The sequence below is a fragment of the Molossus molossus genome, unplaced genomic scaffold (genome assembly GCF_014108415.1).
Source record: "Molossus molossus isolate mMolMol1 unplaced genomic scaffold, mMolMol1.p scaffold_m16_p_10, whole genome shotgun sequence".
Taxonomy (NCBI): domain Eukaryota; kingdom Metazoa; phylum Chordata; class Mammalia; order Chiroptera; family Molossidae; genus Molossus; species Molossus molossus.
In genome coordinates this window covers 53,586,585-53,598,634 of record NW_023425345.1, presented here as the reverse complement: position 1 = coordinate 53,598,634, position 12,050 = coordinate 53,586,585, and the positions used below count along the sequence as shown (strand labels likewise).

The following is a 12,050-nucleotide window of genomic DNA, read 5'->3' as shown; positions in this document are numbered from 1 at the left end:
GTGACCTCTTAGTGCACGGGTCAGTGCTCAACCACTGAGCCACACCAGCCAGGCTCTCGTGATGTTTTGTAATTAAACCATAATGGAGAGAAAAAAATCACTCCATTATATTTTTCCCCTTCAACTTCTTAGTGCACTTTTGATATCTGCATATAAATAGAATAAAAACACTGAACATCTACCTAAATTCTAATCCCCATCCTAAACAGTTACTGAATCTTAAAATCTATCTGTAACAACTTTCCCAATTTGTCATTCAACTTTTGCCTTTATGTTCCCAGTAATCCAGTAATAGGATGTTCACTAATTCCTGGAAGGCACTCACTCTAACTTTGAAGAGAATAAATGTAGAAAATGTTTTCTTGAGCTAAAATCTGTCATCTTGTATATTCTGCTCTCTCACCTACTTTTAACCTTAAAATGATGCGATATTTGAAGACAAACCATGAATATGTTCAGCACACATTTGAGGCACTGCGATAGGCAATGGGTACACAAAGATGACATTAATAACTTAGGGTGTTAGGATGACAGCAGTGTAAAAGAAAAATTCAATCTTGGGTAGTAACTGCTTTCCTAGAATTATGAAAAATAAAAATATTATTGAAGCATCAGGGAAGAAGTGATTTTGGGAAATGGTAAGTTGGCAAATGAGGTGTGTATACAGGAAAAGTTTTGTTTTGAATTCCAAGCATCTCCAAATGCTTCCTGCTTCTAGACAATACAGTGATACCTCGGTTCTCGAACGCCTCGGTTTTCGACCAAATCGGTATTCGACCAGGAGATTCGAGAAACTTTTGTCTCGGAATCCGAACAAATATTTGGAACTCGAACTTCCGAGATGAGCCGAGTTGAGCCGAATGGCGTTCATTCGGCCCAGCGCGCCTTGCTCGCGTCATCAGTGTGCGTGCAGAGAGAGAGTCACGCTTTGTGGAGTCACGCGTTCCTATTGGTTTCATTGCTTCGGTTCTTGAACAATTCGGTTCTCGACCGTCCTCCTGGAACGAATTATGTTCGAGAACCGAGGTATCACTGTACTAAAATAAGCAGTTCCCTGCTTCTTAGTATGTCTGAAGGCAAAAGCATTCCCTGTCCCTGCCCTCTGGCAGGAGGGTGGGAGAACAGGGCTTCTAGGACTCAAGGAAGAAATCATTTTCATTGTTGAGTAGTTACCATGGCAAGCCTGTTCCAAATACTTTATATACATTAACTTATTTAAAGCCAACATCCTATGAAGTCTGTCCTATTTTTATCATTTGCCATTTTACAAATAAGAAAACAGATTAGCAAACAGTCCAGTAATGTTGGAAGTTGCAGAACCAGTAAATGGTAAAGCTGTGATTCTGATCCAGACAGGCTGGCTCTGGAGCGCATGTTTGCCATTCTAAGTCACCCCTGCCCCGACCCAGGGCTGGGTGACGATGGCCTGACCTAGGTCCAGGGCCTGCCCGAGGTTTCTGAGGCGCGTGAGTGGAGTCCTGGGGGGCGGTGTCCACCTGGCACTACAAACGAGGGAAGTGAATAGCCAGGGCTGGCTCCCTTTCCCCGACGAATGAATAAATGAAGACCACATTAATTTCCACTAAATTTTATCTCTTTTATTGTAACCTGCTGTTACCAAAAAAAAAAAGGGGGGAGGGCAAAATAAAGGCAGTTTCGCTAAACTATGTCACCAAACAAACACTTAATAACTAACCTAACTGCAGCTTCAGCCTCTCGCAGAACTGGCATTTTAAACCAATCAATCCAGAATTTCCTGATCAACACTAGGGCGGTAATCTGCCTGGTTAAACCCCCTTCCTTCCCTTAAAGGAAGCTGTCCCTGCCTAAAATAGTCCACTCTTTTAACTTCTTAGTCACCCTCTTTCTGCTTATAAAGACTTTCCACTTTGAACTACTTGTAAGGGTGCTTTTCTAGTTGCTACATGGGATGCTGCCCGATTCATGAATTGCTTAATCAAGCTAATGAGATCTTTAAATTACCTGGTTGAATTTTGTTCTTTAATATTGTCATTCAAGTTAGGCATTATTTTAGAATATTAATATGGTTGGTCAAAGCTCTTGCTATTCCTTCTAGTTCTAGGTCACCTGTAAACATCTTCTATGGCCCTCACACATGATTCTGGCAATAGTGTTAAAGAAGGCAGGGAATGAAACTGCTTTGGTGTCCTGTTTCAAGCACTTGAAGCCCAAGAGTGCGCCCATCCCCTTCATACACCTCCCCCCCCCCCCCATTTTCCACAAGGCTTACACGAGTTGTGATGTCAGGAGCATAGTATGGCTATGGCATGTGTTTCAGATTTGACAAGACCTGTTCTTAGTGATCCCATGTAGGCTCTGTGGGATTACCAATTTCTTTTCTAAATGCAAACACCCCACTCTTCTATTAATGTGCCTTAGATTTTTCTGCCAGGTAGGTCAAACTACAGTGTCCTAAAGTAGCTTTCTCATCTGCAGGGAAGCCGAATATTTTCTATCAACAATTGCTGCTCTTCTCCAACACGCCTCGGAAATCACTTTCGGCAGTCTCTCAGCCATGTTCTCCAAAACTCAGCTGTGATTGGACTTTTTCCCATCTAATTCGGGAGTTTAAATTTTATTACAAGTCTGTGATTCCCACCATTCTATCTTTTTTTCAGGTTAAAGATAACTCTCTGTTAGAAAACAACAGATTTTACACTGAAATATCTTAACTATTACCACACAGGGGGAATAAACAAAGATAACAGAACCAGTGGGTCCTGAAATAGCTATAGTGTTTTTAGGGGGAAATTACCATCAGTTTAAATTAGAAGTCTTAGTTTTCTGTCCAAGACAAATAACTATCTGCAAAATAATTTTCAATCCACGTGATTTCCAAGTCGTCTTTGACCATACTTATTTTTATTAGGCAAGACTTCAAATCTGGCTAACACATTACTTAGTAAAACTCAATCATAAAGCATTGATGTGATCGATATGACTTGAAGGTTAGGTTCACGTTTGCAAACAAAGAGTGATTTCAAATTAAATCTGCTTTTGCTTATCAGGACATAACTTTATTATTCATCTGTATGTGGTTAAAAAATAAATAAGATGAGGCCAGCCGGTATGGCTCAATGGATTGAGCATCATCCCATGGACTGAGAGGTCCTGGTTCGATTCCTGGTCAGGGCACATGCCTGGGTTTCAGGCTCGATCCCCAGTAGGGGGCGTGCGAGAGGCAGCCAATAGATGTTTCTCTCTCATATCGATGTTTCTGTCTCCTTTTCCCTTCTTTTCTCTCTAAAAAATCAAATGTGTGTTGGGGGGAGGAATTCTGCTGGAATCCTACCCACCTACTTTTTTTTTTTTTTTTTTAACTTTTTCAGTTGTATTCAGGCATTAACTTGCTTGATTTAATGAACAAGTTAAGATAGCATGGGCATTCAGGCGCTGGAAGTCGAGCTACAAATACCAACACCAGCACCTCACCTCTTTTCTTGGCCCTGGAAAGCTTTCCACTTTTAGGAGTCTGCTGCTATGCATACACACAGAGGCAAAATGCTAACCTAGATAGATAGCCATTGCTTTCGCATTATTATAGATTAGAAGACTTTATTACTATTATTATTATTATTTGCTGTAAGAATGACTCTCTGGATACTGGATCCAACTAAATCAATTTCATTCATTCATGCAACCAATGAATAAATGTTGAGTGTGCCAACCATATGCCAAACAATGTGTTGGGCTCTACACATTTCTGACCTGATGAAAACTGTATCTTAATAGAAAGATGTCAAGGCTTAAAAATAAATAAATAAATAAATAAATAAATAAATAAATAAATAAATAGATAGATAAATAAATGAGCAAATCTCTAAGAGGTATTGGCTTTGCACCTATAATATACTACTTAATGTCCAATATGCATCTCCGCATTTGATACTACTCTCTAAATGCTCCCTGTGAAAAGGCTAAGCCAAGCTGTGATCCCTGAAAAAGCACTCCAAAAGCAAAAGCATTAATTTCATAAATGACCAGAGCACAGCAAATCCATCTCAGGACTTAGATAACGGACACACCGAATTAGAAGGTATTCACTAGATTTCTATTTCTTTTTCTGGAAGCTCTGTCATTAATCTCTCAATTTCTTTCCAATTTCAAAGCTGTGTATAAGACTCATTAAGTACAAAATACCTTTTCTTCTAATAATCAAACCACTTCGGAAATCTGGGTGTTTCCCTTTCCAACTTTCCATTATCAAAAAGAAAGAAAGGGTAAATGTGACAGAATTCTGACTCCTGGAAAATGTCCTAGAACTATATAGGGCAACGGGAAACACTCAACTATTGGTTGGCGAAAATATGTTCAATAATTGTTTTGTACTGTTTAGTGACTCCTACCACAAACATGAGAATGCAGGCAAGCACGTACTGTTTGTAGACTACAATATCTCTGACTGCTGACGTGAGAAGGCTGTAGGGCAAGAGCCATCCAATATAATCAGCCCCTCTCTCTTTCCTGCCACATCACAATCACCAGAGGACACATCTTTAAAACAACATAAGAACTAGCTTTAATTTTTACTTTCCTTCTTCCTTGATCTCTCCTTGTTTTATATATATAACAAGGAAAGAGAGAGGGGAAGAAGGGGCAAGCCCTTTTGGACTGTGAGCAAAAGCAATTTTCAGGTAAATACAGGTTTTATAAAAACTAGTGAATACAGCTTATTAGGCAAGCTAAGGGCTGTCCAAGGCTTGCATTCGGAGATACATAAAGTAATAAGCGCTGCATGCCTTGAAAAGTGAAAGGAAGAGAGAAAAATTGTAATGTGTCACAAAGTCTGTGAAAAGGGTGGCACCGTGGGGTCTTTCATTTGCGTTCAATGTTTGCCCTTATGTTGTTTTGTCCATGAGGTTGCAATCTACAAAATTAAAGCTCTTGGTTTTAGTGTAGAATATTTAAAGGACAAAAGTTTTATTTTTTAAAAGGGGAAACACATCAAGGGTTGTTTAATCAATATTTTAATTTATGACATTTTAGAAGCCAAGAAATCAAGATTTACATTTACATTTATGAAAATTATCCAAGTTGAATTTAATTCACAGAAAAGTTGACACCAACATTTTCTCTTATATAAGCACCAAATGCAGATTGTAAGCTACTGATCATTTCATAAACAAAGTCTCAAATATTTGAGATAGCACAATATTAATTACTCCTGGAAATTGCTTTAATTATACATTTCTCTCCAAAAATTGGCTTTGCATTATTTCATTATAAGCCATTTGCTTTTAAAGCCATTCTGCCTAAAATTAGAGGAACATATCAGCAGAAGTGTTGGAGCTACTGGACTTAAGAAAGTGCCTGAGCCCATGAAGTCCTTTACATAGTAAAGTATACCCATGCTCTTTGTTATGAAGGTGTTAAGTGTCATGGATTGCACCCTGTTTATTTCCCTTGAGTTTAACTGAAGGTCATTTCTGATTTCAGAGACTAAAATCTGGGCAAGCTAACCTCTGCTGTAAGGAAGAATTGCTATGAACATTTTAAATTCTGGAAGAGAATATCCATACTAATTTACTTATCAGCATCTTTTCTTTGCCACAAGGGTAACTTTCAAGAGCTACTTTCTGCATCACTGTCTAATATAAAATATTAAACTGAAAATGAATATATCTCATATTCTGACCGCTTGGATTCAACATGTAAATTTATGCACAGTGATAGATATGTAAATTATATATCAAATTACATTAGAAAATCTAAATATAATAGGAAAAAGAAGCAAACTGATGATCTATAGATTTTCTTGGTATATTTATAACCAAATTTCTATCGCAGGATACATAGCTAGAGTGTTATTATTTCTTGGTAATTTTTTTCAATCATTCGTTTGGTTCTAAATGTATTAACGGGATGGTAGCCAAGTTGTACATGTGAAACTGTTTTCATGTGTATTCTTCCCTCTTTCCAGGATACTTTTTTCCTAGGGATCTTATTAATCAGCAGAACTTCTTAAATTTTGCTTTCTCGCCCTGGCCAGTTTGGTTCAGCGGTTAGAGCGTCGGCCTGCGGTCCTGAGAGACCCGGGTTCGGTTCCCGCTAAGGGCACGTACCTCGGTTGCAGTTTGTCCCCGGCCCTGGTTGGTTGTGCGGGTGGCAACCACTCGATGTGTCCCTTTCACATCAATGTTTCTCTCTCTCTCTCTGTTCCTCTCTCTCCCTCCCACTCTACCTGAACAAAAAATGGAAAAATGTCCTCGGGTGAGGATAAAAAAAAAAAAAATTTTGCTTTCTCAGTGAGCCTTCCTTGACCAACACTATCTAAAAAGATCCTCCCTATTTTTCTCTATTCTCATGCTGTGTTTCTTGTCTTGCAAGAACTTCTTCTTTTCAATGAATCTGAAAGCCTATGTATAATTTACAATATCTAGCCCCATCCTGGTTTCTCTAGCACTTCTTCAGGCCAACATACTTGACGGTCCCAGTATGCCCATGGGAGGTTCTTCTCCTGAGCACTCTGCAAAGTCTGCTTTCTGTTTCTTCAGCTCTCGTTCTCCAGTGTCACCAACAGCAGCTCTGACTGCTTTCCTTGATGTGGTCCTCTTTTTCTCACTAGCACTTACAGTTGTATATCTATGTGTTCAGTGTGCAACACTTTCATTAGGATGTAAATTCCATTAGACTTTATCTATTTTGTTTATTAGTACTACCACCTTATTGTTTAAAACAATGCTTGCCACAAGCTGTCACTCAATACTTATTTGTTGAATTAATTAAGTCCTTACTTATTACCTGTTTCTCGCACTAGACTCTGAAGGACCATTAAAGCAGGAACATTGTTTCTGGTATTCCTATAGCATCTAGAATAACGTAGGTGATAAATAAATACTGAATAAATGAATGAATGAATGAATGAATGAATGAATGAACTGTTGTGCGTGTGTGTGCGTGTGTGTGTGTGTGTTGTGTGTGTTTAGTCTTTCTCTCCTGATAGACTCTAATTACAACAAACACTAAAATTATGTTTGTTTAGCTCACCAATGTATGCCAATCCCACAGTAGGGTCTTGCACATAGTAGGCATGCAATAAATAAAAGACAAAAATCCCCAGGATTGGGACCTGATTGAATAGAATCTACTCAGCCAACAGCCACCTAGAGTTCTCCACAAGGTTAACCTGAGGTCTTAATGGCAGATGGAAAAGAGTTTAAAATATGCACAGAGCAGTGAAAATCTTAAGCTACCACCCTGTTTACCTTTCAGGGCCCAGCCTCTTCCTTGCAAAGGCTAGTTTTCCAGACAAAATGCAAGAAACATGCACATACTTCTGAGCATTTTTCTTTCAGGTAATATCCTTTGTATTCTGGGAGAAGTAAAACTTAATTTCAATCCATATCTTTGATTTGTGTGCTTAAAACCTTTGCCATGAAGATTCCAGATAAGTCAATTTATGGTGCCAAAGGGCATCAAATAAGAAAAAATTAGACTGTAGCATAAAATCTCCCAATACCTAGAATAGTAACCTTGAAAACACCTCTTATCATCCTGTCCCTTCTTTCATGTTTTACATTTGAAAAATGAAGATGCTAAAAAAGAACTGGTTCTCAAATTATGGATTATGGATTCAGGCTTGCTGAGATGTTCTTGGTAAGTTTTGTCAAACATCTTCTTTCCTTCCTCTCCTTTGCCCAACTGCTACAATCCCCCTTGGCTGATAATCACAGCTTTGTTGAGCTATGGTAACTGATAGAAATAATCAAATATGTAGGGGACAAAAAAGGTTAACAACTACTGGCATAAACTCTCCCTACCATCCTTCCAGGGCCAAAATGCTGTGAATCCATAAACTGTACCTCAGTTCACTACTAACTCTCTATATGTTAACAGTGCTAAGTTACTGCAGACCTTAGTTCACTTACACTAACTTACATTAATTTGTGATTTTTCTACTGTGATCAGGGACTATGTTAGGCACTGAAAATACAAAATGAGTTTAGAAATGGTCTCTTCCCTTGAGGAGCTCTATTTAATGAGGAGACAAGATGCAACAGAGTGTGAGAAATGTTTTGATGGGGCCAAAGCAGCAGGTGACCTCAAAGCACATCAAAGGACATCCAAACAACCTGCAAAACTGGAGTGAACTTAAAAATCTTCCAGTAGGTGACCAGAAACTGAGTCCTAATTTTAATGAATCAAATTAAAGCTGCACAGTGTCAGAATCATCTCAGCCAAACTCCTTATGTCACAAAGAGGAAACCTGATGCCCAAAGAGACTAACTCCAAAGTGAGTATCAGAGTTACAACTAGGACCCAGATAAGTAGTATTGGGCTTCATCTTTTAAGAAACTCTTTTTTTTTTTTTTTGGTAGGACAATTTTCACAACTCTTTTATTTCATCAGTTTAATGATGCAATTAATTATATTTTAATAAAAGGGATAGTAAAATGCTCTTATATTGACTTCATGCACAGCAATGCTGCCAATAACCCATCATCAGTAAATTACAGACTTTGCAGAGAGCAGCTGGTGAATTTATTCAGCTACAGTCACTGTCTCTCCCAGCTTGCTTCTTGAGCTACTTAACTGCAAGAAACTAATCACGCTGAGAAGGATGGTACAGTCTGGGTGTGAACAAGAACAAACTTTAAGAATAGATCTTGGTCAGATTGTATTTCCTCTCCACAACTGAGGGAGGCATCTAAGGGCTAAGATAAAACCAAAACGTGAAATTTTTTTCAGTAGTATGTAGTATATAAAATTGCTCAGGAATACAATTTTCTTGGAATTTTATTTATTATTATGATGTTTGCTCCTACTGTAGTCGTTTCACTTGAGATACTTGAAGACTGATTTAGTAATGGGACAGTATAAGCGTTCATTATATTAAAACAGAAATACTTAGGAAATCCATCATTTCTTGTAGCTTGCCATCTGTTTGGCTCTTAGTGGCAATGGAGTTATCCTGCTTAGTGCAGATGATGATATTGGGGTGAAATCATAGATTAAAGAATGGATTTCTGAGTTCCTTAACTACTGTTATTAATTTACTAGCTTACAAATCAATATTTCCCAACATAAAATCATTTTTTTCAACTCTTACCCCCAAGTAAGGTTGCTAGGAGTGCCACATAACATCTCTTCTAGCGCCAACAGATTGCGTTAAAGTCACCCACAATCTCTCCAAATAAAAACCTCACTGGCTTTTTCACTGTACTCGCAGCAGGATGCTCTTTTGCTTTACCCCACATTCCAGGTTAATTCGCTAAAAAGAATATTTTTGGAGGCACATCGAACTAAATCATTTTTGTCTGAACACACCATTTCCAAATGGCCGCCCAGGGTCCTAAATCCGGCCGCTGCGGACGGGGACAAGCAGGTGTCCTCCGATGCAGGGTCGTGGGACTCCAGCGCCTTCGCCACTGGACACTGGCTGCCAGAAAGAACACCCGAACACTCGGGGACAGGTATAACCGCTCACGGGTGCAGCAGAGAGGCCCGGACCGCAGCGGAGGACTTCATCCTGAGGCTTGGGGAGGTCTCAGGGGAGGAAGCAAACACTGCTTCCCCATCAAGTCAGAGCAGAGCGCACTAGGTCGCAGGTCAGAAGTTGAATTTCAGCCCAGCCTGCGCTGCGTCCCAGCGCGCCCTGCAGCCAGGGCACCGCGGTGGCAACGGGTGGAAGAGAACGCGGCTGGCCGGGGCAAGGGAAACTGTGGGTTGCCACTGCAGAAGAGCACTCGGAGGCAGGGACAGACTCGACCCCCTCCGCCTTCGGAGCGCGGAGCCAGGAAGAACCGGACTCGGCAGCCGCGACGATGCGCCCACGGCCGGGACACCGCGCTGCCCGCGCTCCGCGTTGCTCTGTTGGCCGAGAGCAGCTCCCCGCCGCCGCAGCCCAGCCAAGTGCGCCCTGGCACCGCTGACCCCGGGCGCGCCTCGCCCGCCCCCGGGCGGCTGCCTGGGCTCCCGCAGCGGGACCGCCCATCGCCCCCAGCGCCGGGACAAACTTCCTCCTTCCTGGGCCCCCGGCCGCGCTTTCCTGGTCTCCGGCTGCAGGCACCCGCCCGGCGCGGCGAGCTTCCTCCCTGCCCCTGTGCAACCCCGAGCCCCGGGCGCCTGGCGGTCGTCGCGCATCCGCTCCAACAAAGCCGGCCGCCCGGAGGCGACCGGGCGAGGGGCTGGGAGTGGTGGCGAGGGCGCCACTGCCCGGCCAAGGCACCTCTAGGCCGGGCGAGTGCGGCGTGAAGGGGCAGCAAGGACGTGGCGGGCAGAGAAAGGGGAAGAAAGTATCCTGCTCTCGGCGCGAACGCCTCGCCTGCTCCGCTCCCCCGGCTCGCCCGGCTGCCCTGCCCGAGCGCGTCCGCCTGTCCCGGGGGCAGTTGGCAGGGGCAGAAGGGGAGACAGAGGGGGCTCGGTGGCCTGGCGGACGAGCCGCTCCCTTACCTCTGTCCAGAGTGAGCGGCTGGACCACTGTCAATGTCGCCATGTCTGCCGTGGGAGCCGAAGTGACGCTCGGCTTCAGCAGCAGCAACCGCTTGTAGTGAGAAAAAGAGGAGGAGATTGGGGGCGGGGGTGGAGAGGGAAGACGGGAAGGAGGGGGAAGAAGGGGGAAGGAGGGAAGGTGGTGGTGGTGGAGGAGAAGAAAGCTTGGGTGGGTTGGCAGCCAGATGGAGACGCAACTGTTTCGCTGCGGACAGACCTTCGGAGTCGGCGTGAAGCTGAGCAGGTATCGGAGAGCAACTGCGCCGCCGGCTCTGGGCAGGGAGGCGCTGCCCGGGAACTTCGCTCTTCCACCCCAAGGAGAGCTACGTGGGTGTAGCTGGTGTGTGGCTTTCTTTCAACTTTCCAGTCAAATAAAAACGGTCAGAGTATATAAGATTGAAAGGGGATTTGGGGTGGGGGGAGGTAGGGAGATGAATTTTTTTTTTAGGTTAATGGAAATTGTCAAGCCTTGAATCCCATTCCCTGGAGAGAAAAATGCTTCTAGCTCAGAAATGCTGGGATTCAGATATAGTTGCTGTTAATTTCTGTTGAAGTTTTTTTTTGGAATGTTGATTTGTAACGGTATGCAAGATAACTGACTCTAACACCAGGGTTCCATCACTAGGTCTCCATTAAGGACCTGAGTATATTGCCTAGAAAATAACTGACTTCAAAAGCAAACGTCTTTAAGATGCTTTTAAGTAAAAAATACACAAATGACTTTCATTACTAAGTTTGTAAAACATACGTAGCACTTTTTCAGGTTGATCTAAATAGCCAGTGGTTATGTAGAGTTGCCACTATTAATATGTATATTAGGAATTGAGCTAGGAGTGTTGCATGCCATGTGCCAAGACCCGATTTAAGAATTCAGTACAGTTCCTGTTTTCCTGGAGCGTATGATCTAGTGGGACGTGATGGTATTAAAAGGGTGACTTTAGAGTCAGTTGATCAGGATTCAATTACTCGAACCTTCAAATACTGGCTGCGACCCCTTCAACTGCTTTCACTATCTTGCTACTGTAGGACTCATTTCCTGATGAAGAAATTAAGTATATAGAAATCTTGTAACAGCAGAATGGTGATGACTGTGGCTTTAGGATTGCAAAGGACAAAGCTGCCTCCATTCCCTCCCCTATGACAGGGCAGAATTGTTTTGGCTAACAATACATTCTGTTTTACAGTGAAATAAATGGTATATGATCTGTACCATTGTCTGGATGGATGACAATATGGATGATTTCTGGAGATCTTTTTGATCCATGGTCTATATTTTTTAAAAAAGGAAGCAAGATTTCACCAATGATTTGAAAAAGTAACAATGATTGGCCATACATCCAACAGACCTTAAAGATATCCCTGAAATAATTCAATATACCTATATTTTCAGAGTGTTTTAGAAAGAAATTGATGTTGAAATTCAAGTCTTAGTTATGTGTTCTTTTTTTTTTAATCCTCACCTGAGGACATTCTTGCATTTATCTTCAAACAGAGCGGGAGGGAGAGAAGGGGGAAGAGAGAGAAACATTGATGTGAGAGAGACACATCAAGTAGTTGCCACCCACACAACCTCAACCGGGCCGTGACAAACTGTAATC

At 42.1% G+C, this 12,050-nt stretch overlaps 1 protein-coding gene across 1 annotated transcript in view; it reads right to left on the bottom strand.

The window, feature by feature from the left end:
- Window positions 1–10,503, bottom strand: part of LIN7A (lin-7 homolog A, crumbs cell polarity complex component) — a 148,645-nt gene extending 138,142 nt beyond the window's left edge. Inside the window, exon 1 of the mRNA XM_036252719.1 lies at window positions 10,414–10,503. The gene's annotated coding sequence lies outside the window, so the exon portion shown is untranslated. The remainder of the gene's footprint in view (window positions 1–10,413) is intronic.
- Window positions 10,504–12,050: the final 1,547 nt, after the last annotated feature.